Here is a 25789-nt window from a genome sequence, read left to right as displayed (position 1 = left end):
GTCCGAGTGGTCCGATCGGACGGGTTGGTCCGAGTGGTCCGATTGGACAGGATGGTCCGAGCGCCCGATTATGGACTGGTCCGATTCTGGACGAGTCCAATTCTGGGACTCGGACGAGCTGGTCCGACTATGCGGTCAACGGCCCGCAAGTTGCACGCGATGCCTCTAGGCTAACGTCTATTACACCGAATCGTCCAGCATCTTCCAGATAGGTGCAAGACACTACAAGGGAATGCCAGACATGCCTGGAATCATTGTGGTGCTCGAATCAAATGGCACTCCAAGAATATGTGCCCCTATTTCCCTGTTTTAGCCTATTATATAGCAACAGAAAACCCTACTGTTTGCTTCTTTTTCTTTGTTTTTTCCTATCCTAAATGCATACAAATCACAAAGCAATCACCTACACTACTCCAACATGCTTTTCCAAATCCAAAAAACCAAAAACCTACTTGCTAAGGAGATCGAATACCTCTTCAAACTCCCTCGCTTCCTACCTATCTATCTCAAGCACTGGTTCGGGGAAAACCCTACTTCAATGCTCGATTTGAAGCGCGCAAGTGCTCAAGGCTTGTATCCATTGGTCCCCGCAATGGAACCAAAATGTGGGAGCTTTCGCTCAACTGCCAAGACCCACGGACCGCTTATTGTTTCAAGCGTTCCAAGCCAAGCACTAATGGCTACCTCTCACATAGCCGATGTGCCATTCATATCTACGGGTAGTGAGCTTACCACCGTTCCGTTCGAGTTACCTCTCTCCCGCCCACTCCGGTAGCTCCAAGATCCAAGTGCAAGCTTCAAGCAAGCTCCATCCTCAAGCTCCACACTCCAAGCTCCATTGCCGCGAGCAAGAGAAGAGAAGAGAAGAGAAGAGAAGAAGAGAGGAGAAGATGGAGAGCTTCTCCTCCTCGGTCCCTCACCCTCACACACTCACTCCCTCACACTCTCACACTCCCTCTCTCAAGCACAAGCTCAAGCAAGCAAGAACAAGAACAAGAAGAAGAAGAAGAAGAAGAGAGCTAAATTTGGCCACACACAAGAATGAGCTTCTCATTCACTTTTCAACTTTATATACAAAACCCTAAATCCCTTTTGGGCGGTCATCCCCTTTTCCCCTTTTTACATGGCCGGCCGTAGCCTAGGCCCTTTTTCCCATTGTCATTCTATCTTCCTAGCTTCCTTTCCACCACCTGTCTACATTTACAAATTGCACGGGTGAGAGCCCGACGCTCCTTGAATTAAACCATGATGCGCTTTCGCTCTTTTACAAAAGTTTTGACTTGTGCTTTTCCTTGTGCGCCTTTCTCCCTTATTTAGGACTCTTCTTCTTGTGCGTCTTTGTCTTCCGTTTTCTCTTTGCCTTGGCCTTTGTCTTTGTCTTCTGCTTTAGCTTTTCCGGATTTTCCAACTTCGTTCGTTTGAGGGTTAACAGGTTAGCAGAAGAAGATGGGGAACTCCATATTAAGGAGTTTCAAACACTCATGTTCAACTATCGAATCCAAGATGAAGGACACCTAATGATATTCTTCAATATGACATTAAAAGGAAGAGCAACAGTATGGTATCACGGTCTAGAGGCCAGAACCATAGCTAGCATTGACCAATTCTTCACATCCTTCCATAGAGAGTTTGCCCTTGAGAGAGCTGGACAGTATTGGTTGTGTATCTTGAATGTAACACGTCAAGAGCCAAATGGGAATGTCCAGGCCTATTCCAAGAAACTAAAGCAAGTTCTTCGCAAACTTAATACTTATATCCCCATTCTACCGACTGCACAGTTGCAATATTTCCTACATTGGATTAGATTAATATCTAGGTGCAGATTAGTAGTGTTGCTTTGGCCGACATTGACATTGCTATTACCCAAGAAGAAGGAGTAGAGTCATGCTTGCAAGCGGCTTATGCAACAAGGATAAATTGGAATGATAATAATTTGGCACTGACCAACTGGAGTCAAGGGGACCCCATGTCAAATGTGAATGGCAGAGGGAGTATCGTGCCAAATCTGCCTATGTTACCAACTCCTCCTAATAGTATGACTATACCTATCGCTAGTCAGGCAGCCTCACTAAATAGTGGGGGCCAAACAATGAATCCTAATGTTGTCCCAATAGGTCAGCGACCAATTCCTAATCAAGTGGTTAGGCTGATGGGATGATAGACAGACTATTGCGGCTATGAGTCGAGTGCCTCTATTGTCCTTGGCGAAGTCAAGGATATGATGAAGCACTACACTGACATGATCAACAAACAATATAAACAAATAGCGGTGGATGTCAATTTCCTTAAGAAGTAGCAGAATTTGATAGGAAGTCGATACCCTGAAGAGCGTGCCCCCTCAAGATTCAGCTGTAAGTGGTGCGGCAGCCATGATTTCCCTAGAAATTGTCTGAATGTCAAAAGCAATATTTGTGAAAAGTATGGCCACCTAGCTGCTACCTGTTGGAGTAATATTAGTTCTCTCCAACGAGGGAGTAAACAACCAAGTCCAATTAATCATCACGCACAAGGGAATAATCTCTAGCAAGATGAGGGACCAAGATAAATACTGCAATGAGGAAAGGCTATTGTAGAGGAGTTGCCTCATGGTAGTGGAGTCAGTCTTATTGAGGCCATATTTGTCAATGACTTTGAAACTTCTAATGTACGAGTCATAACACGAGGTCAAAAGACTAAAGTGGGTGACAAAGGAAATGTGAAACCTGTCGACGGACACCCTAAGCAAGATGCTAGGGGAAAGCAAGTCCTGAATCCTGATATGGAAGGTGGATCTCTAAGCTTGTTGATAGTAAAGTTGATCCCGAGAAGGATAAAGGATTGCCAAGAAAGAAGGCAAAAGTTAAAAAAGAGACACCAAAGCCGATCCAAAGACCAAAGGAGAGAATAGTTTGGCGAGAGAAGAGAACTTTGGCTAACTACCACGACTTTGATTTAGCAAGTTCTCTTTGTGAAATTAAACCAAACACAAATCTCCTGTAATTGATTAAATTGTCTCCAGGAGTACGCAAGGAATTCAACAAAATCTTGCATATCGAGTATATTGTAGAAACTTTGGGCATAGCACGAGTGAAAGAACATTGGTTCGATCATGCTGAAAAGCATTGCCCTAGGGTTCCAGCATATGTGGATGGAATATTAGTAGAGCATGCCATCGTGGACACTAGATCCTCCATCAATATCATGAGTTCACATGACTTGATGGAAATGCTAGGTCTAGAAATCCAAAAAGACGGCTCCACACTTCTTAGGATGGCTGATGATAATCTAAGGCTACCAGAAGGCTGCATCACTAAAGTCCACGTTACCATTGCAAGTGTGAAATGCTATCTGGACTTTAGGGTGATACAGTTTGCATGGCATCCTAGTTATCGAGTTTTGCTAGGCAGGCCATGGATTTTACGAACGAACTGTCAAGTCGATATACCCACTGGTCGAATGATTCTGGGTAGAGATGCCAATCGTGTAATAGTGGATGCTTACCCTGAGTCTCCTCAGAGTGAGAGAGCTCCTTTATCCTCTACTGAACTAGAAATAGTAGATGATCCATCTGGTACTGAGACGTCATCGAGCGATGGATCCAAAGAAGGGTCCACTACAGAGGACATTTATCAGATAACATTGAATGAGCCGATAGAGTCTCAAGATCGAATAAGAGATGCGGACGTTATTGAGTTGGACCTTGGTACACCTAATGATTCACGGCCAATCAAATTAGGTTCCATGCTTAGTTTGAAAGAGAGAGAGAGGACTATGTGTCCCTGATTCAGGAGTTCCGTGGCATCTTCGCTTGGAGCTATGACGAACTTAGAGGCATTCCCCCTAGTCTGGCTATGCATACCATTCCTCTAAAGGAAGGAATTTGGCTCCTACGTCAGAAAGTAAGGCGAATGCCTTTTGAACTAAGGGATAGGCTATTTGAGGCGCTTTAAAAGTTGTGAAAAGTGGGTTTGATCTTCCATGTTCAGCATACTGAATGGTGTTCACCAATTGTGATTAGAAAGAAGAAGAATAATCAAATACGGCTTTGTGTAGACTTTAGAGAGTTGAATAAATAGAATATTAAAGACTACTATGTGTTGCCATTTATTGACCAAATTTTGGATCAACTAGCGGGTAGGGAAATATATTCATTCATGGGTTGCTTTGCGAGGCATAACCAAATGGTGATTGCTGAGCAAGACAAGCTGAAAACAACATTTATTACTATCTTTGGTACCTTTTCATACCATGTGATGGCATTTGGTTTATGTAATGCATCTGGTTCATAACAAAGAACAGCCGAAGAGACCTTTGGTGACATCTTCCCAAAGGAGTTGAAAGTATTCATTGATGATCTAGGCACGAGAAATGCAGTTGATTATTTTGCGGAAGTGTTTCGAGTGTTGCATACAATTTTGCATAGCTCTTAACCCACGGAAGTGCATCTTTGGAGTGCCTTATGGGCTATTGTTAGGTCATGTGGATAGTTTAGTAGGAACCACGACTGAGCTTGAAAAGATCAAGGTCATATCGCCATCAGTCCATCGTCATGTACTCCAAAGGAAGTGCATAGCTTTCTGTCATCAGTAGGAAATTATCGGAGGTTTATCAATGCCTTGGCAGAAAGAACATTGCCATTGTAGAACCTGTTGTCCTTCAACTATCAATTTGCATGGAGTGATGCTTGCAAGATATCTTTTGATGATGTGAAGCAAGATCTTGCCAAAGCACCTATTTTAAAGCACCTAAAAGGGGAAAAGTATTCTATATATTTTCAGCAGCAACAATGTATAGTATCAGTAGTTTTTTGGCCCAAATTTGGGAGGAAAAATGGTACCATCTGATTGCTTTTGCTAGTCAAAAGTTGGGCATATCAGAAATTAACTACACCTTTATGGAGAAGTTGTGCATTGCGATGGTATTTACGACCAAAAAGTTCAAGCATTACATTATTTATGAGAAGGTGGTTTTTTATACGAATGTGGAAGGGCTTTGATTGTTGCTGAACAAGTTACAGTCGCCTGATCGTTTAGCAAAGTGGTTAATCACTTTGCAGGAGTTTGATTACGAGATCAAGAGCAAGTCATCTAAGCTACATGGCATTCTAGAATGTCTTGTGGATTTCAGAGAGCTAAAAGAGGTCTTGGTTGAAGGAAGTGACATGGAAACATTGTTTAAGATTGATACGACATCTATTCCCTCCTGGTATACTGCTATAATGCACTATCTATCTACATGAGAAACTGGAGCTACTCTATCAAGATCCGAGAAGAGGAAAATTAAACAGCAGGCATTGAAATTTTCCTTGATCGTAGGAACACTATATCAATAGAGTGTTGATGATATCTATCACCGATGTGTGATGCCTGACGAGGTTCCATTTACCTTGGAGGAGTGCCATGACTCTGCTTGTGGGGGCACTTTGCGGGGTGGTTGACGGCACAAAAGGCTTTAAGAGCTGGATATTGGTGGCCGTCCATCTTCCAGGATTCATTTAGTATTTCAAGAGATGCGATAATTGTCAAAGACATGATAGTAGAGAGAATATGAAGCGCCCACTTACTCCGATTATGGCTACCCTTCCATTTGAGAAGTGGGGTATTGACTTTGTGGGTCCTATTACCCCATCATCTACTACTCAAAAGAGATACATTATAGTAGCCACTGATTACTTTACAAAGTGGTTAGAAGCACGGGCGATGAGGTAGGACAATGCAAAAGAGACTGCCAGTTTCCTACTTGAGCAGATCATTTGCCGTTCTTGTCCGCCAAAGGAAATAGTATCGGATCGTAGAACCCATTTTTTAAATAAGGTGATGAATGAAGCATGGAAAATTAAGCATAACAAGACGACCCCCTATAATTTGCAAGAAAATTGACAAGTTGAAAGTACCACTAAGCAGCTTATCCAAGATAGTCTCCGAAAAGAAATGGGACTGGGATACAAAATTATATGTGGCGGTGTGGGCGTATAATATGATGTTTAAACGAGCCACTAGTCACACCCCATTCAAATTAGTTTATGGGGAGGAGTGTGCCTTGCCCTTAGAAAATTGAGTTTCCAACCATTAGATTTGAAATCCATCATTCTTTGGGTGACGAGGATGCCCTATTTGAGTGTTTTACGACTATAGTCCACGTGGATGAGCTTAAATTGCAGAATCTGTTGCATCAGGAAGTAGCTAAGCATCGGATGAAGCGGTTGCATGTCTAAAAGCAAAGAAATATACCTTTAAGAAATGACAGTTAGTTCTATATTACGATGCGTGTAGGGAGCTATTTTGCGGGAAGCTAGAACCTAGATGGAATGGCCCTTACAAGGTAGTTAGAATAGGTAAAAATAAGTCCACGGCTTTACTGGCTGATCTATAGGGAGTGGAATTTAAAAATAAGGTTAATCTGGATAAGATTAAACCTTATCATTTTTTAGTATACTAACGCGCTAGATGCATTGCAGGTCCATGTTGGGGCTGATTTGAGACCTACAGGAGAGCTTAAATTGGTTGATGGGGTGATTAATCCCTTATTTGGAGCACCCATATCTAGAGCAAAGGTATCATTAGGGAAAGCTTATCTAGTGTAGCAAAGGATACAAAGTGATTGAGCAAGAAGACGGTATCTTTGTGTGGGAGATCAAAAGTTTCTGCCATCACTACTTACAAATTTTAACAAGCATCCTGGTTGAGTTTAATGATGGAGGTGGGATGGAGCCATCAGTTCATCCTCTAAATATGTTGAATTTTGACTATCATAATTATGAATAGGGGAGTCCTTGATGACTGGCTATGTAAACCCATTGTGGATGTACATATTATACTTTGATGGAGCATCTAGGGGCCTAGTGGCTATAAAGATTAACTGCTCCCTGACACACACGGGCAATAGCAGCCCAAATAGCATAGATGCCATAAAACAGAGAAGCAAGACAGCCATAAGTATAAATCCCAAGCACTATCCAAGTCCATTGATCAATAAATATCCTGCATATCAAATGCAAACGAGCAATCACAACTCAATAGAAAACTGCCAATACAAGGGAGCAGTCACTGCTCAATACCTGTAAGTGCATCCAAGTAATAGCCAAGATCCATAATTAGAGCATCAAATCCCATATAACATCCAAGGTCGTAACGAAAAAAGCCAAGTCGTAACGGAAAAAGCCAAGTCAATGTCCAACTGCTCAAGGGAATACTCAAATGAGTGTCGAGATGAGGTTCAAACAACTACCATCATCCACAACCAACCAAAAGCATTCACCAAGACATCATAACCCGCACTGAGTAGCCTAGGCATAAACCATGTCATGATAGTGAAATGCTTGCTGCAAGGAAGTGACGGTGAACCATAAAATCGAGCTCTTATCTCAGCTCAAAACAATTTTGGAGCATAGAAAAGCCATGTGGCATCATCCAAATGCGTAAATACATCAACCCAAGTAGCCGGGAGCACCCCGTACGCAATAGGCATAACCTGGTAAATCATTAAATAGCTTCAGCCCTGAAGTTTCCAGCAGCGTATAACGTCTGTAAACTGAGCAAATCAGTGCTCAATCTAAGCTCAAATCCATAGGCAAACCATAGGCATACATTCACGTATGTATAGGCACCAACCGTGCATAATTGGGCATCAAATGCCAAGACCTGTAAGCATAAAATTGAAGTAACAGATGGCTGCCCTGTTTTGGACAAATCTGGAACTGCTCAAAATAGTCAATGGCTGAGCTAAATCAGCTCCAAATACGTCTTACATAAGAGGCATAACATCCACAAGTGATCCGGTATCAAATGACATCAGTAGAAGCATCACATAAGCCATAGGCAAATAAGTACATGCTGTCTCAGACCTGAAATCTGTTGCAGAATATTTAGTCATCAGAATTTGGCAAATCTGACATTGCGATCGCATCCAGAGCATACCAAAACCCCAAATTAGACTCTTATCTTGCCTGAATCGGGTTCCAAACGCCCAAGATATGACAAAAAGAGTGATTTTTGAGCCATTTTTGCAAACATGCGCAAATAAAACGTGAGCATGCTATTGTACTTGAGGGGCCAAATCAAGGTGGGTAGGGGATAAGCAAGAGCCCAATGAAGGCCTACAATAGGCCTACATAAGCCTAGGACAAGTCCAAGCAAGAGGTGAAGAGAACAAGCTTCAATGATGGAAGCTATGGGTGCCTCTTCATGAAACCCTGGTATTCATGTCAAAGAATGGCTGAGAACTGAGTGAGAAGTAAGCTCTCATACCTCGTGTAGATGCCGGGGAAGGCCGAGAAGCGCTCGCAAAGGACCTACTCTGATACCAATTGAAAGGGATGTAGTAGATGTGGGAGAGAAGAGCACACACAATGTAGGTGCTGTCAACAATGTTATGACAGCCTTATTGCACTTTCATATATATATGAATAAAGAATATGGCCGGTCACTGTACACGGGCAGGCCTAAGGGCCTTTTACCCCAACAGAGCCTACTCTAGTAAGAAGAACCACCTCCATCACCTCTTACAATTGAAATAGCCAGGGATCCATAGGAATCTAAATAGATGATGCCACAAGAACCAAAATTCATTGCAAGGATTGAGGAGGAACCCCATGGCTTATAAATATCCTACCACACACTATTGGGGAAGAGATAACTCCAGCATTCATAGAACTCAAGTCCTTGGATTATGGTAGTGGGAACTAGTAGACTACTGGCAGGACATGGTGTTTAAAGTACCAAGGATAGTGAGGGGCTATGAATCTCAACGAGGATGGAGAAAAAACATACTAGATGATAACATGGAAGCTTGGGCTGCATTCTACAATGCTCTATCTTTTGAAAGAGGGGATCCTAATTACATGCCTTATCCCAAAAGGTATATGGTTGATTACCATCCCAATCAAAAGAAGTTAGTAGAAGAAGAAGGCTTAGATCCACTCTTTCTCTATATAAATGCACGCATTAATAGATATGCAACATTGAGATTTCTCCCCTAGGACACAATGCTACCAACATATTGCTTTGATCTACTAGAAGATATGATTGCCAATTGGTTCATAAGTTGTAACCACCCTTTCTTGTAGACTATACCCCTGATTGCAAGAGCAATGCTAAAAACTTACAAGATGAGTAGGTTGTGCGTCTAGAGATCATTGAGACCACTTCCTCATCCAATGCAAGGGAAAGAAAAAGAGGAATACCAACCAAAAATGAAAAAAAAAAGAGAAAGAAAGAGAAAAATAAAAGTAAAGAAAGAAAAAAGAATAATAGAATAGATGCACATGTTATCACATGACCTAGGGGCCCTCAAGTTAGGCATGTCTTGTGGCCTTTATTGACTCATTTCATTCTCAATTCCTAGCTTTATCCCAATTCGGGCTTAGGGCACATCAAGGGCAGGACATCTCGAGGCAATTGGCAAGCCTTCCACCTTGGGATTTGCAGTGCACCTAGGTCCTCAAGTGTGGAACAACACTCAAAGATTGCTTGCCATCTCCTAGTTGCATGCTAGGCACAAACCCTTAGAGAGTTTATATCATTTTCTACTGCAAGGTTACTAGTTGGACCAATCCAACAACATTGGTTTCCCTAATCATTCTCCTCTATTCCTTCTTTTCTTTGATTGCAAGATAACTCTTGAAGACCTAATCAACAAGTTAATTCCCCCACACTAGTATTGATTCAAAATTGCATCATCGCCACCACTAGCCCTCTTTATGATCCACCAATGTTGGCCACACAATGCTACCCACCAGATTATAGAGTGCCATGGGAATCGCACATGTCTAGGAGGGGGGTAATGTTGACCCTTTCTAAGAAGAAGGGAAAGATGAAGGTGGCGTGCACAAGAAGAAATTCAAAATTTTAGAAACAAGGAAAGCATGCACAACAATGTCACTCAAGCACTCATACTTCTTGGTAGAAAATTAGATTGTAATTTATTTTGTGAAAGAGCTAGAATCACTTCGATACAAATTGTAGCATGATTTTGAGTGAGGCATGAGTATAATAATTTTTCTTGAAAAAACTCAAAGAATTTGTAGAACAAAAGTGTGTACAAAAAATGATAGATGATTGCTCTAGGCCAAAATGATTGGAGGGTACTCAAAAAATAAAAGCCATGTATAAAAGCTAATAAATCAAAGAAAAAGCTCATTCTTATGGTGTGCAATATTATGTGGCTCTCTTCTTCCTTCTTATACTCATCTTTTGAGAGGAAGAGAGAGTGTGTGTGTGTGTGGAGGAAAGTGATAGATTAGCCTGAGTGAAGCTCTTGCTTCTCTTCTTTTTCTTTTTCTTCTTCTCCCTTGCATAGCAATCATGGTTATCAGAGCTATGGAATTAGAACTTTCTTGAGATGCATCACTTCAATCATGGAGCCATTGATGAATCCTTGAAAATTGAGTAAAATAGGAAGGTAAATCAGTGAGTTTGCTATGGTGTTTTCTAGATCATGCAATGGCTATGTGGGAGGTAGCCATAGTTGTGTTGCTCAAAGCAATTGAAACAATAGGTGTTCCATCAAGTTCAATAGTCAAGCTTGTGAAAGCTTCAGTATCCCTTGCTAAGTAGAAATCCTTGGACCAAATCACATGTGTATGAACCCCCTACTATCCCCATTGAGAAGAATGCTAAGATTGCTAGAGAGCTAAATATTTGTAGCTTGAAATGATGAAAGGCCTTATGGAATGACTCCAACTAAGGTTGGCATTCATTGGATTGGATTGAGGAATTCTTCAATCTATGAGAGGATCAATGCATGTGGTTGGAAGGAGTGATAGTACATTGGTGTGATGAGACTGGTTGACTTTGGTGGCCCTTAATTCTATACTAGTTTGAAGTGTCTTGAGAGCCTAGGTGGTAAGGCTTGTTGGCATTGCAAGAGCAACAAAGATTTCAAGGAATGATCCTCCATAATACTCATGAATATTGGGGTTGAGTGGAAAAAATACTTTCCAATGGCCAAATTTAGAACTTGGAAGGAAAGACTTATGCATTTGTGGAAGTCTACACGAAATTTCTTTAGTTGGAGGTTGACCGTAAGGAAGCTCCCTCTGAGGGCTACATTGTAAAGAAATTTTTAGATTACCCCCCTCTACCCTTTTTGGAAGTGTGTTGAAGAAATAGAGAAGCACATATTTTGGGATTGCCTCCACATAGCCCCATTGTGGAAGTAATTTGGGCTATGGCTTAAGCAAACATCCAAAGAATAAATTTGGACTGACTATTTCTTTATTTGGTGACTAAGGAACTTTGGATGGCATGTTAGAAACCGGTTAGTTTAATTAGTGCAAAAAAATTTAATATCATTTAGTTTATTAGAAATGATGTGGTCTTTAGATACCCCAATGGGAAGAAGTCTACTAAGTCCAGTATTTTTGCTTAAGGTTGAATGCTTAACTATTTTGGAACTAGTTAAATCCAGGCATTAGATGTATAAACCTTTTGCTAGGAAGGTAAACAATTTGGCCTAGGGCCACATAGCATCTAAGGATGTTGTAAATCTTTTTTACTTTTATTCAATACGATAGACCACATTATTAAAAAATGCTTCCCTTTCCATATTTGATATTAGCCATCAATATTTTGTTACAAGTGAAGAGTGAAGTTATCACGTACCACTTCATTGGTGAAAAATCCATGCACAAGCTCAAGCCAATGTTAAAGAAATTAGATTGATATCAATCTCACATGTATATGTCTTGGATTACACTGCCATAAACACATGTATACAATCGATGTGACTTCCAATTGTTTTCTCATTTGTATACACAAGATACATAGATGCATAAAATATCTGCACTCTATAAAATACAAAAAACTCACCTACACATATGATGATAAGCCCCCAAGGAATTAAATTTAAAGTAGATGGAAGACAAAAGGAAGTATTGATATCATAAGTTCCTTCACAAGGAGACACTCCTACACTCATGATGTTAAGCTCATGTATACCCATTTCAACAATATCATTACATCACTATCTATAGCATGGGTCAAAGTAGAGGGTGTGAATATCTTTCTTAAGTGAGTTGAATAGGATAGGGAAGTAGATTTGCATGTACACCTATGTATAACCACTCTATCATAATAATATATCTAGCCATCATCATTGCACATAATGAATGTAGAAAATTGAAGTACCCAATAAGTATAAACTCTCTACAAGCAAGAATAAATCTTGTTTACTATAACCCTCCAAGCTTACAAATTCTAGTCTCTAAAATACTAACTCCTTTCTTACATTCTAAATAACATTTATCTTAAATTGGATTATGCTAATCTAACCAATAAGAATGAATATGAACGATCATTAATAGTTATAAGCCTAAGAATTATTCAAAATTTAAATATGTCATTTATCATAAACTTTGAAAATACCTTAGCTAGAAAAAATAATCCTCATATTTCTGTTAATTTGCATTACATTGATTAAGATGTGGGCCAAGCAAAGAAAAACAAAAATTTATCAATTACATTTACAAACACTAATATTCAAAGAGTATATATTAAAAGTGTTCAAAATGATTAATGCATAAGACCTTTTATTGTTGCATGATTATTGAGATGACTGTAATCTATACTTGCATGAGTTCAAGATTACCATTAGCCATATCTAACATTAGACCATGATTGAGATAATGTGACGATAATAACAGTAGGAACAAAAAGGTGTCATGAATTGTGTGGTGGGTGACTTACTTGAGCTTTTACATCAAACATATGCAATACATGGAAGGAGAGAAGCTCATTCAAGAATACGAGAAGAGAGATGGAGACCAAAACATTTTCTTGTTGATTTTTCTTTCTTCTTTCTTAAGCAATACAATGTACACAGAGTATAGATAAGAGATAATATAAAGATAAGTGGTCTACTAAGTCAAACAATGCACACTTGACTATACTAATCAAATGACACTATAACTATCGTAGCTATAGGTAGGTGCAATTAGCCAAATACAATGAGTTAGGAGCATCATAATGATCATTGACATGCTAAGTGTAGAGTGCATACCCATCTAACTAGGTGGTCCATCATAAATGTTCACACATATTGAGGTTGTCATCTCAACATTGCCCCACAAGTTTGCAACTCTAGGCAAGCTTTGAAATCTTTGAAGCTTCTTTACACCCAATGACTTTGTAATAATATCAATTATTTGATCATGTGTAATGGCATACCCTAAGTTGATCTCATCTACAAGTATCTTCTCTCTTATAAACTGATAATGCATATCAATATGTAGGTTTAAGTAAATGATTTTATCATAATGCTTTGTTGTTGAAGACTTAAACAACTCTTCAAAAATGAACAAAGCATCAAAGTGACTCAACCCACTCTTTTGAAAATGTATGACACTAATACATCTAGCTACACTTTCAAGCTTTTTCTTAATAAGTGTATCCATCAAATCCACATATTTTTCATGGAAGACATGAGTAATAAAGTTAGGGTCGTCATGTGCCGATTTCCCATGCAACATTGTTTGTTGAATCTCTCTAGCCAATTTGGATTGCATGTAAAAATTATAAAAATTTTGGGATTTCCCTTATCACACATAATTCCTGTAGTGTTCTCATACAATTGATGCATGAACCTCAAACCACCAGTGAAAGAGGAAGCAAGAACAATTCTCTTACCAACATTTACTCCCATGACACGAATATCAACATTGTTTGCACCATACACCATGTTTGCCAAACCTTGATAAATTTTTGCATACAAAGTTTGTTAATTTTGATGACACCATGCAAGGTTGCATTGCTCGATGCTACAGTACACATCCGCCATGAATTGTTGCAACATCATTTCTCCTCTCAGAAGGCATGCATTTGAGTCATTGTACACTTGAAGATGGTACACATAGACCTACATCTGCATGAATCGTTCAGGTATGAAGCCATACATCACTTGCAATCAATTTTCTAGTTCATGCTCTATATCATACACATATAGTTCCACCAATCAAGGTCTCGATTTGTGCTTGGTGCCAAGAAACATTGGACCAATGCAACGAACATTGAACCATATACGAGAAAAGTATATCCATTTCTACTAGTACCTATAAGCTCAACTACATGTGCCTTTTCAAAGCGAGTCTTCATGTTTCCCCCAAGCTTTTTTTTTAGAGCTACCATTGTTGTCATGACCAAGAACTTTCAAGATCTCTAATCCTTCTCTTCAAGGACTTCAAATGGAACAATCAATGGCTTCCCTAGCAATGAGCGCTTGATTGAGTAGCATATTGGTTGGTTTTTCTCGTATGGTACCCTCCAGGAAGGCCCCACATTTTGTGGCGCATTTCATGTTGTATGGATTGATGAACCAAGATCTCAACTCCTTTAAAACCTCTACAATCTCAGCCCCCAGGAACTTCTTTCTTGGCCAAGTTGGATGCGTTTGAAGACATGGAGCTCCAAATGCAAATATTCTTCATGGGTGGCCTTGAAAGTTTCACCTAGAGATTTCCATTCTTGAAGAAGAAGCTGGACCAAGCTCATGGGAGCCTCAACCATTAGTGCGTGCCTCAAATAATTGAGGATTATGACTCATTGAAGGCATCTTGCTTCCTCAGGCTGAATTGATGGAGGATTTGGGCCTCTTGATCGGTTAAGATTTATCCCATCTACTCTAAGCACTGAAGAAGTATGCTGCTTAAATCCTAACCTCTCATTTTAATCCATTTTTTGAGCTAAATATACTTTTTTGAGAGATTTAAGGGTTGTATGTTGCCTTGTACTTGAAGTCTTTCATTGAGTGCATGTTGTCCACCTCTGAAATCAATAGCTTAAGTGCCTTTACTACTGCACGAGGAATGAAAGTAACCATGAGAAATTGGATCGTTTGGTTGATGATTACCCGTAATATCCCTTTGTGGTGTATCTACTGAATTGATTCAAAAGAAATTATTGAGCCACTGTAAAAGGGTAAGTTGGCATCTAGTGAGTCACTGGACTAATAAGGTAAGCCACTTTCCTACACCCAAATCATTGTTCATTCCTTGAATTTCATGAAAAGACCCAATGATTCTTTTCCTACATGCATTTCATGTTGGTTGATTGATTAAAAATGTATGCCATGTATACTCTAGTCAAGGAAAAAGACCAATGCCAAGCAAGGTGGTAAGCCAAAAGAGAGATGGCCCTCCCTTACTACTTAAAGACTCTAAAGGGGTGCATCACCTACCACCTTGGGAAAAACTTTGTCTGCCTCTCGATGATCCAAAGATCAATACTTGTATGTAGATGAAAATATACTCTATGATTACTTCATTCGTGATGACAAATACCCAAATATGAGGCACATCTATTGACAAAGATGTTTATATATAGCACTTGACATGTATGCAGTCAATGAGAGATATATGGCACCGAGACCTTCATATCTAGTGTTCGCAGAGTAAATCGATACTTGGATGTACTTGGGATCATACTCAGTATGTAACGTATACTAGACACCATGATTCTTAGGTTTGCTAGCCCTTGAGCCACTCAAATAGTGAAAAATTGGGCCAAGATAGGTAGTGTTCTAGTTGCAAGAATCTCGAGGACATAGTCACAAAAAGTTTACTATAGTAAATTATGTAGTAGATATGGGAGGAAACCTTATAAATCACTTTGAATATGGCATTATCCCTTCATTTTGAATTTAGAAATCTCCACGATTAAAGTTATGGCCTAGGATATATCACCCTTTTTGTGTATAGAGGTCACCATGACAAGGTGCAAACCGCTCTAGGATAAGTCACTGATTCAATTATAGAATCATCTAATTTTTTTTTCATAAACATTATATCTCATCTTGAAGATGGTGTCTTTTCCTTAGATTTGAATAAAAAATCTCCCCAATCAAAGTTATCTACCAAAAGTTCGGCCCATTTTACTAACAGTGGATATTATGGATTGCACTAAGATGGCAAGGCATAAAGGCAAAGGCAAGGCCCGAGATGAGGTCTAGATGGATATTAGAGACTCTAGGGCATAAATTAATGATGAACCTAGCTCTATGCAAGATTATAATGGTGACATGTAAGAGGAGGTGTGTGATATGGACCCTTATAGTATGCTCAATCACACTCTATGTCAACATGAGCTTTGTCATATGGAGAGGCACAATGACATGGTTGTCAATCATCATCATATACTCTCTAAAATTGGCCTAGTGATTAAGAAAATGGCCCTCTCAAAATGTAGGAATCAATAGAAATTGGGGCATCTCACCACTCTTGTAGCCTAGTTAGCCACCACTTTGGTACAAGAGAAGGAAAATGAGTCTTATTACAAGTCCCAACGGCCTCCACCATTGGAGCCGATATATTGCCCCCTCAAAAGTGACTAAGAATTTAGCATTGAAAGCCTTATTAGAAGAGTATGAATATTTATTTTAGATGCCTACAGCCCTTCTCCCTAAGAGATAAGTGGATCACCCAATTGATCTAGAGCCCCATTCTAAGCAAGTGAATAAGCCACCTTATAGACTCTCCAAGTGTGAATGCGTAGAAGCTGCAAAGCAAGTCAAGGAGTTACTTGAAATGGGGTTTATTGAGCCAAGTTCCTCACCTTATGCATCCTCAGATCTTGCTAGTCAAGAAGAAATATGGCTCTTTATGCATGTGCATTGACTATAGGGACTTGAATAAGATCACAGTCTCAATAACCAATATTGTATCTCCAGGATTGATGACTTGTTGGATGAGTTGATAGGAGCATGATATTTCATTAAGATTTTTTAATGCTCTGGCTATCATCAAATATGTATTCTCTAGGATGATGAAGCCAAAATGGCATTTGGGATTGATCATAGGCCCTACCATTTCCTAGTGATGCCCTTTGGGTTAACTAATGCCCTTGGCACATTCTAAAGCCTCATGAATAAAATCCTACATCCCTTCCTTTTCAAGCTTATGCTCATATTTTTAGATGAAATTTTTATTTACAACAAATTACGAGAAAAGAACTTAGCACAGGGCATAGGCTATTTGCTAGGGGAAGTAAGCGTATCTTCATGCAGTCATTAGTGGAGTAGTTGGGGTACATTGTTAGTGAAAATGGCATATAGCTGACCCCAAAAAGATGCAATATGGAAAAGACTAGCCCACACCATATAGTACCACTTTCTTACATGGTTTCCTTGGTCTATCCTCCTTTTATAAACGATTCATCAAACATTATGCCACAGTTGCAGTAGCCTTCACAGATCAGTTAAAGAAGTCCTTTTTTGGGGATGCTATTGTTGTTTGTAGCTTTAACTAAATTAAGGAAATTCTTTCTTCAACCCCCATCCTCATATACCATGACTTTTTAAAAGAGTTCACCATTCAATGTGATACTAGTGGTAGAGGTATAGGTGATGTCTTGATACAAGAACATGGTGTGATTGCTTTTGAGAATTGTAAGCTTGATGAAAAGGACATGGAGATGAATTTTTATTGCCAATAGATGTTGGCCATCCTTCATGGTGTTAAGAAATGGCACCATTACCTCTATGGCAGCCAATTTAGAGTGAAGAGTGACCATTGAGTCCTCTAGTTCTTCTTGACTCGGTCTATTTCAACTCCTAAGCAGAGGATATGGGTGGCAACTTTACAAAACTATGATTTTGATATCTCTCATACTAGGGGCAAATACAATGTAGTGGATTGATTTACTGTTGTCACAAATGTGGACATGCAAAGTGTCATCCATATCAGAGTTGCATAGAGATTGGATTCAGGAGCTCCAAGAGGCCTACTTGCTGAGTGAGGAATTTAGCTATATATTTCAAAAACTACAATATGCAGTAATGGAAAAGAACTCACAATTATTTGCTCAAGAATAGACTCATATGGTTCCATAGCAAGATTGTCATCCCCTTATTAACCCCAATATGAAGAAAGAAAAAGGAAATTAAAAAGACACAGGGAAAAGGCGGAAAAAAGGTAGCCCGACTGAAGAAAGAAGAGGAGAAAAGACCAAAAGCGCAAGGGCAACCTTAAAAGTCCAAGGCAAATGCAAAAGGGGAAAGGTGCATTTTAAAATACAAAGGCGCACCCTGAAATCTTGTAAAAGAGTGCTAGGCTCTCTCCTGTGCAAATTGTAAAGATAGACGAGCAGTGGAGAAGAAGCAAGAAGGATAGGAAGGAAATAGGAAAAGAGGACCTAGGCCAATGGCCGGTCATGAAAAAAGGGGATGACAGCCCAAGGAGGAGTAGGGCATGTATAAAAGCCAAAAAGTGGAATGAGAAGCTCATTCTTGTGTGTGGCCAAAAGTAGCTCTCTTCTTCTTCTTCTTCTTCTTCTTCTTCTTGCTTGCTTGAGCTTGTGCTTGAGAGAGGGAGTGTGAGAGTGTGAGGGAGTGAGTGTGTGAGGGTGAGGGACCGTAGGGTGGAGAAGCTCTACATCTTCTCCTCTCTTCTTCTCTTCTCTTCTCTTCTCTTATCTTGCTCGCGGCGATGGAGCTTGGAGCTTGGAGCGGGAGGATCGAGCTTGCTTGAAGCTTGCACTTGGATCGTGGAGCTACCGGATTTTGTGGGAGAGGAGGCAACTCGATCGGCATGAAGGTAAGCTCACTACACCCGGTAGGCATGAGAGCGCGTAGGCTATGTGAGAGGTAGCCATTAGCATTCGGCTTGAAACACTTGAAGCAATAAGCAGTCCATGGGTCTTGGTGGTTGAGCGTGAGCTCCCACTACATTTTGGTTCCATTGCCGGGACCAACGGATTCAAGCCTTGAGTGCTTGCCCTCGAGCATTGAAGTAGGGTTTTCCTCGAACTGGTGCTTGAGATAGGTAGGAAGTGAGGGGGTTGAAGATGGTATTCAATCTCCTTGGCAATTAGGTTTTTTGCTTTTTTGAGGTTTATATTGTGAGATGGAGTAGTGTAGGTATTTACTTTGTGATTTGGATGCATTAGAGTAGGAGAAAACAAACAAAAACAAAGAAAATAAGCATTAGGGTTTCTACTATCAAAACAGGGAAAGAGGGTTTGATTTGCTTGCCGATTTGTACTCTGGAGGTTATTTGCTATTCCAGGGGTATAGAATCCTTCATTCATGTCTATTCTTGCATTCTGGAAGTTTGTGTGACCCCTCAAGACCAAAATCATAAAAAACGAAGCATTATTCATCAAATCTTCCAAAACTGTGCCGCGTTCGACCTGTCCGAGTGATGGCCATTCTAGGCCGAACCCCACAATCGGCACTCGGCCCAGTTGACTCGGCCCAAAAACTCATTCGGCCCGGCTGGCTGACTCAACCCATTCACATTCAACCCTCGGCTCGGACAACTCAGCCCTAACATCAACTCAGCCCGTCCAAGCGATCCACTCGGCCCATTCGGCCCACTCGGCCCTCGGTCCACACCCATTCGGCCCTCAGCCCGGCCGCCTCGGCCCTCAGCCGACCGAATTTGGGACTCGGCCCAAAAACTGCAATTTTTCCAGAATTTCATTTTGGCCAGAAACTGAGTTGCCACCACAAAATAGACTCCATAAATCATATAGAGCCAAAGGCACATCATAGATCTATCACTAGGCTAAAATCCATAGCAAATAGTTCAAAAATTAGCTACCAGAGGTCCTCCAAATCATGCATGGTATTTACCGTAACGGCCCTTCGGGCCGGGGGGGACTATCTCCCCTCCCCCTGGGGCCCCGAAGAGGGGGCTCTGCCCCCTCTACACCTCCCCCGGTAGGCTGGAGAGAAAACGCGTGCCGCAACAGGTCCTCTGGATTAGGCCCTAGTGTAGTAATGGCTCTACACAAGCATAGATCTTCAATTGCAAAGTAGCAAATAGAAGCCCATACCCAAACAAAGACAAACAAAGACCCTAGAACCTCAACGGGCCAATCTAGATATCAAGGGCAAAAAGGCCACACCACAATAACACATGTACATTGTGTTCAAACTGCGTCTAGTCGAAGCAGAATGCAACATCATCAAGCTATCAATGCGAGGATGACTAGACATGACAGTCCTGACGATAGATGTACCTTGAGCAGCACTGCACAGATGATCCAAGACCTCAGTAGAGAATCCACGTATGACTGTGCAGTTAGGGACTCAAAGGCATGTATCAGAAGGCTTGAAGCTGTAAACCAAGACCTGGAAGATGAAGACATAGTGCCACCTGCTTATCTTAGGGTTAAACTCATTGCAAAAAGAGAGCATAGTGTTGATGCTCTCATTGATGAAGGAGCAGATTTCAATATCTTGACTTACGAAGCATGGACTCTACTAGGTCAATCAGAGCTCAAACCAACTAGTGCAACTCTTAATCCTTATGGGGAACACCCACAAGCACTTCTAGGGAAGTGCAGAATCTTTGTAACTATTGAAACAGAAAGCTTGCCAATCATGTTCTATGTTCCTCCAAATAGCTAGAATTGTGCAAAGGAGATCCTCCTAGGAAGGCCCTTCAAAAAGGCAACAAAGTGTGAAGCCGACTATATGGCACAGAGGATACACCTAACACTACCAGGTGTGAGGATAATCATGACTTTTAGCAAGGGTAACCTCACGAAACCTCGAGGGAAGGGCAAGGAGCAATCTGACATACCAAGCAAGCCTAGTAATGAGAGCAAGGAGTTGTTGAAAGAATTGATACAAGCACAGGTTGAACGGAGAGAACCAGTGAGTGAGGCCATACTTGAAACAAAAAGGTTAGGAGACAAGGCCAAGGATAGGATTTGGACTTACAAATATTGTAGAAGACCACGAAATAAGCCCAAGCCTTATAGACGAAGGCATCGATGGAGAGCTAGCACAATGCCACAATGGATCTCCAAGGCGTTGCTTCGTGCTCAGGGGTATTATGCAAGCAACCGATGGATTTGGGTACCAAAACCCCCTGCTAAACCACCTCTATCAGAAGCCCAAATTATGTCAAAATCAAAGAGGCGTAGGAGGAAACCTAAACGAAAATCCAAGTCTTGAACCAAAAATATTGGAGTGATTGAGCACCTAACGATTGAAATCAAGAAACCAAACATGATCTATCAAAAATTAGATCCTTAGCCTAGCGTGCTTAGCAAGCAGATATCAGAGGTAACTGTCGAGCGTGCACAAGGTCCACTAGTGCCCAAGGAGCCTTTGACTTCCCAAGAGGATAATGAGCACCACAGGCACAACATTGCTCATGATAAGGCTGATTGCTCAACAAAACTAATGACAGAATCGTCTAACAATCACGAGCAAATTCTCCAGTCAGTGCCAAGCCCATGTAGGAGTCCCAAATCTCCTACATCCTCCTCACCTAAATGGACACGGGAAGCACAGCAGTAGCAACCTCGTGCCGCTTCTCAACCTGCACAAGTGAATGTGCAAAGGGCAACAAAAGACACGACCACTTCTGATCTGCCTAAGGACTTAACACCGCAGTCTACCAATGGTAGCCAGTCCACTGAACTAGCCACCACTACTTCCAATCAGGGACCACAGCAGTCACAACCTTTGACTGTGACAAAACCCATTGTGGAACATGTCCTTAGCAATTCACCTTTGGAAGAGATGTCACAACAAACATCCTTGACACCTCAAATCCTTCCAAAGCACCTAAAGCCTAGGCTTGAGGATAAATCTCTTGAAGACTTGGCCAAAGAAATGGCGCATCTGACCAATGAACCAGAGATGAAGTGCATGGTGAAGCTTGATCACAAGCTGACAGCCATCACACGTGCATACGTCCATGTGGACATCGGAAGGCCAACACCAGAGCACACAAAGCTCATAGCTGAACCACTGACTTGGTATGAGCAGTAACATGTTTGTTTCTGCTATGCAACTATTGTTGAAGAAGTCATGAAGGACATCCCAAAAGCCACAGCTAGAGAATTGCGATTGATGCCCTCATTTTATACAGCTTTATGTGAGACAAACAAGGAAAAGCTTGAAGCAATCAAACAAAAAGGGAAAGGACAAGGTACCTTTGCACAAAATTGGTACTCCAACCAAAGTTTGGTAGCCAAAATTGGCCACCGACTAATGACACTTGCTGAGCAAAGGAAAGCCCTTTGGACATCAATACATGATTCCACGTACGTTGCCCCGACCTCATTGAGAGTGTTGGCAACTACCCATGATGTCCAGCTTTCTACCACTGTCCAAAAACATCCCTTATATGATAAAGTGCTTCTAGAAGAAGATCTACACGTGGCTAGCAGGCTAGGAGTAGGGAGCATGGTACTTGATGTCAGCGCATATGTCTTCTGCCTCACTCAAGACCCTGCAATCCTAGATCTCTATGCTTCCCATCAATACAACCCTGACTTCTTCAATTGGTTTCTTCCAAGCCTACATGACAAAAACCCTAAACCGTCTCATGGTTCTACACTAGAGTCACCCAAACCTCCAGAGCAAGAGAACAACAGCTCTAAACACAACACTCACCTTGACAAGAAGTAATGGAGACAGGTTCTAATATATAAGGACAAAAATCTAGAGCAAATACATAACCAGGAGCAACTATCAATGCAATCAAATGCGGGGCTGAACAGAGGAGAATTAGCTGGATAGCTAGACTCTCCAAAAAGAGAGGTAGTTAAACCCTCGCAACCTAGCAAGGATGTTCAACCTAGTGAGGCCGTAGCAAAATCCCATAACGACATGCCACAGAAAGAGAATGCTAAGGCCCAACCAAGCACATCAACTACTGACCTAGTTCAAGATCCTGAGTCCTTAAAGGATACACCTCTAGTGCCCAAGAGAAAGAGAAGAAAACAACGAAAACAACGATAGTTGCAAGCTACTACAGAGACAAGAAGATTGGGACCAAGAGTACTAAAGAGATGATGAACAAAGCGTCTGGTTCATCCATAGATAAACACATTGTCATCTCTCCTAACAGCAGCGAAATCTCAAATACATCCATGTGTTCTGATAAATCAAAGCAACAATTACCGTCAACTATTGCTTGCGACACTCAATCCATCGATAGAGAAACTCGCATTGATCAATTAAGAGTGGATACAACACTGTCACAACAGGATGCTAAGACCACACCGGTCACATCCGAGGAGAACCATGACACAACTACCATAAAGCCTCAGGAGAAACATGAAAACCTCGAAGGCATAAGCAATCCTGGCATTGATCAATCTTGCTCATCTAGGCCTGAGCCCCCAGCCATGCTAAAGCCTAAGGAAACCCTTAGAACTTTGCATGAGATAGCAACCGAGCAAGCCCTCATAGAACATAGAGATGTGGCAGAGTGCTTGATCGAGTGGGACACTAAACTGAAATTATTCGCATGTGTCTATGTTCATGCAGACATGGGCACATTCCCTAGGGAGCAGCTTGAGGAATATTTGCCTTATCTGCTATCGTAGGAAGAGCAAGAATATCTTGACGATGTTACGCGAGCGGTGATCGAGAGCAAGCCTCACTCACAACCCAATAACGAGATGTTAAGTAGTGCCGGTTAGGGTAATTGACTTTGTTGGATGCACAACACAACTTGAAAAATTCAAATATTCTATAAAACACCACAAAACAAGACTAAAAACAATGCCTCTTATAGCTCACAAAAAATTTAAAACCCGTATGAGGGTAGAGCATCACACAACCAGACAACGGAAATACCAATAATCCAAAAACAACCCAAGAGAAATATATTCTCATACCTTAATAACCTTGAGCTGACACTCAGCACTTCGACATCCAAAAGCTCCAACTTTCAAATTGGCATGACAAGAGCTCACTCTAGCATGTGACCCTCCACTCTCCTCTCTCACATAATACAATTGTACAAGAGGGGGAAGGCCCTTAACTCTTCAATGTCCTCTCCTTATATAGTTTTCTATCCACACTTATATACATTAGGCTTTTTGCTTTCAACTTTTGGCTTTTGCTTTTCTATTGCTTTTCACTATTTTCGTTTTTTTTTTACTGTATGCTTGTTTGCAATTTGTTTGGATCATAACTTTGTCATTTGAACTTCGAATATAGAGATTCGGGTACTTAAAACGATTGGAACACATCTAATTGACAAGCCCACGTGGGCAAAATTACGAAAATCCATCAGAACTGAGCAAAAATATTGATTTTCGTAAATCGCATCATTTTTTCTCCATATTTTAACTTGGACGACTTATTCCCTTCCTTGGCCTATTGTTCTTGTAATTGCACACACTTTCACCACACGTGTCTTCTTTTCCTTCAAGAAATACTCGCTGACGATGTAAGACGTATGATCTTTTCCTTTGATCCTCGAGTCTTCAAAATAAGCATTCTCTCCATATGAACCTGTTTTTTATGCAATGTACCCTAGGAGGAATATGGTTTTTTGAAATAAACTCCGTGCTCAATCATTCATGATTTAGAAAAATATGCAATGTTGGATCCACGATATGCAACCAATCAATCAATGCTACACACAAAAATAATGTATGCATTGAAGAATCGTGCCTAGCCTATCTAGATGTGATCGTGCGTCATGCAAAATGTAAACAAAATTCCTTATTAATTTAAAATTCCTTATCCTCACCTCTCAACTATCATAAAAAGATATGATATACTCCTCTCCACCCGCCCATAATCTCACATCACTCTAGAAAATGGTGGTCCTCAAGATGTTGACCAAATATGAACAACACTTCTCACAATTGATGGCGTCCTTTATGACCCTCGAACTCTCCCAACCACCTTACCCTCTCAACCAGAGGTTCCTAACTTTGTGATAAACATCCCAAATGGTGCGTGCAAGAAACGTGCGTACTCAATGACAGGTGCTCTCTCATGTGCGCGTGCATCTAAGATTTACTGCATATAGTTGCAGCAGACCTCATGCCGTGCTAGTGCTCAACGATGGTGCAAAATGTGCATAATCCCAACCCATGGCATGGAAGTATTTGATAGGAATAGGAGACGACCCCCGAGTGTAGTGCATCAATAAGTGCAACGTGAAATGCTCGTGAATTCTTTATCCCCTGTGACATGCAAGAGTCTCGACAAAAAAACATACATTGCTCCTCAATGTTCTGTAGCTATTGACAAACACAAGCTTCATCCTATCCAAAAAAATACCAAGCTCGACCAAGGCTATCAATTTTCACACTCAACAAATCAAACAAAATGATAGAAACAAATCCTAAGCTAGACAAACACAAAAAATCCAACTACGAAACAACAAAACAAACTGTCACACAAACAACTAAGCTAGCAAAAATCAAACCTAACTACAATTTGACTAGGGGTTTTCAGTTTTCAGAAAAACACTTGACAATAGACATTATGACAAGCTCTTACATGAACGCATGCGATTCATCTCTAACGCGGAGGCTAATGAACTATGCTTAACCGTGATGAAATGCTCTACCAGCCAAATCTCTTAGAGATAGAGCAACTAAAGCGACAATCAGAGGGTAGAAGCCAATTTGAAAAATGTTGGTTTGAAAACCGCGCTACAATGGCCGAACTTGGAGCCCAAATCATGACAGTCTCAGAGGAGCGACTGGTCAAATGGCAGTCCCAAAGAGACACTAGCCTAGAGAGCCCTTTGATTGATAAAGTTCTCACTGAGGAGGAGCTACATGTTTCTAGTAGACTCGGACAAGGCACCATGCTACTCGATGTTTCCAAATATTTATTATTGCTAAGTAAGCTACCACAGAAGCTAGATATGTGTGCCACACTTGAGTACAATCCTGAGTTCTACAATTGGTTTTTATCCTCACCGAGTGACATGGTTTCATGAACATGTACATAAATAAACAACGTGTTTTGTGACTGTGTAAATAATACCAAAAGAAGCAAAGGCCAACACACCCCATGAGCAATGATGACCAAGTGTAGGTAATACGCATCAAGTCAAAACTACGGGATTCAGGTTGGCGATGTCTTGTTTAGCTAGACATTT

Source organism: Lygodium microphyllum, unplaced genomic scaffold (genome assembly GCF_053477565.2).
Source record: "Lygodium microphyllum isolate KBCC unplaced genomic scaffold, Lygodium_microphyllum_v1.1.10 scaffold_39, whole genome shotgun sequence".
NCBI lineage: Eukaryota > Viridiplantae > Streptophyta > Polypodiopsida > Schizaeales > Lygodiaceae > Lygodium > Lygodium microphyllum.
This window is presented reverse-complemented; position numbering follows the sequence as displayed.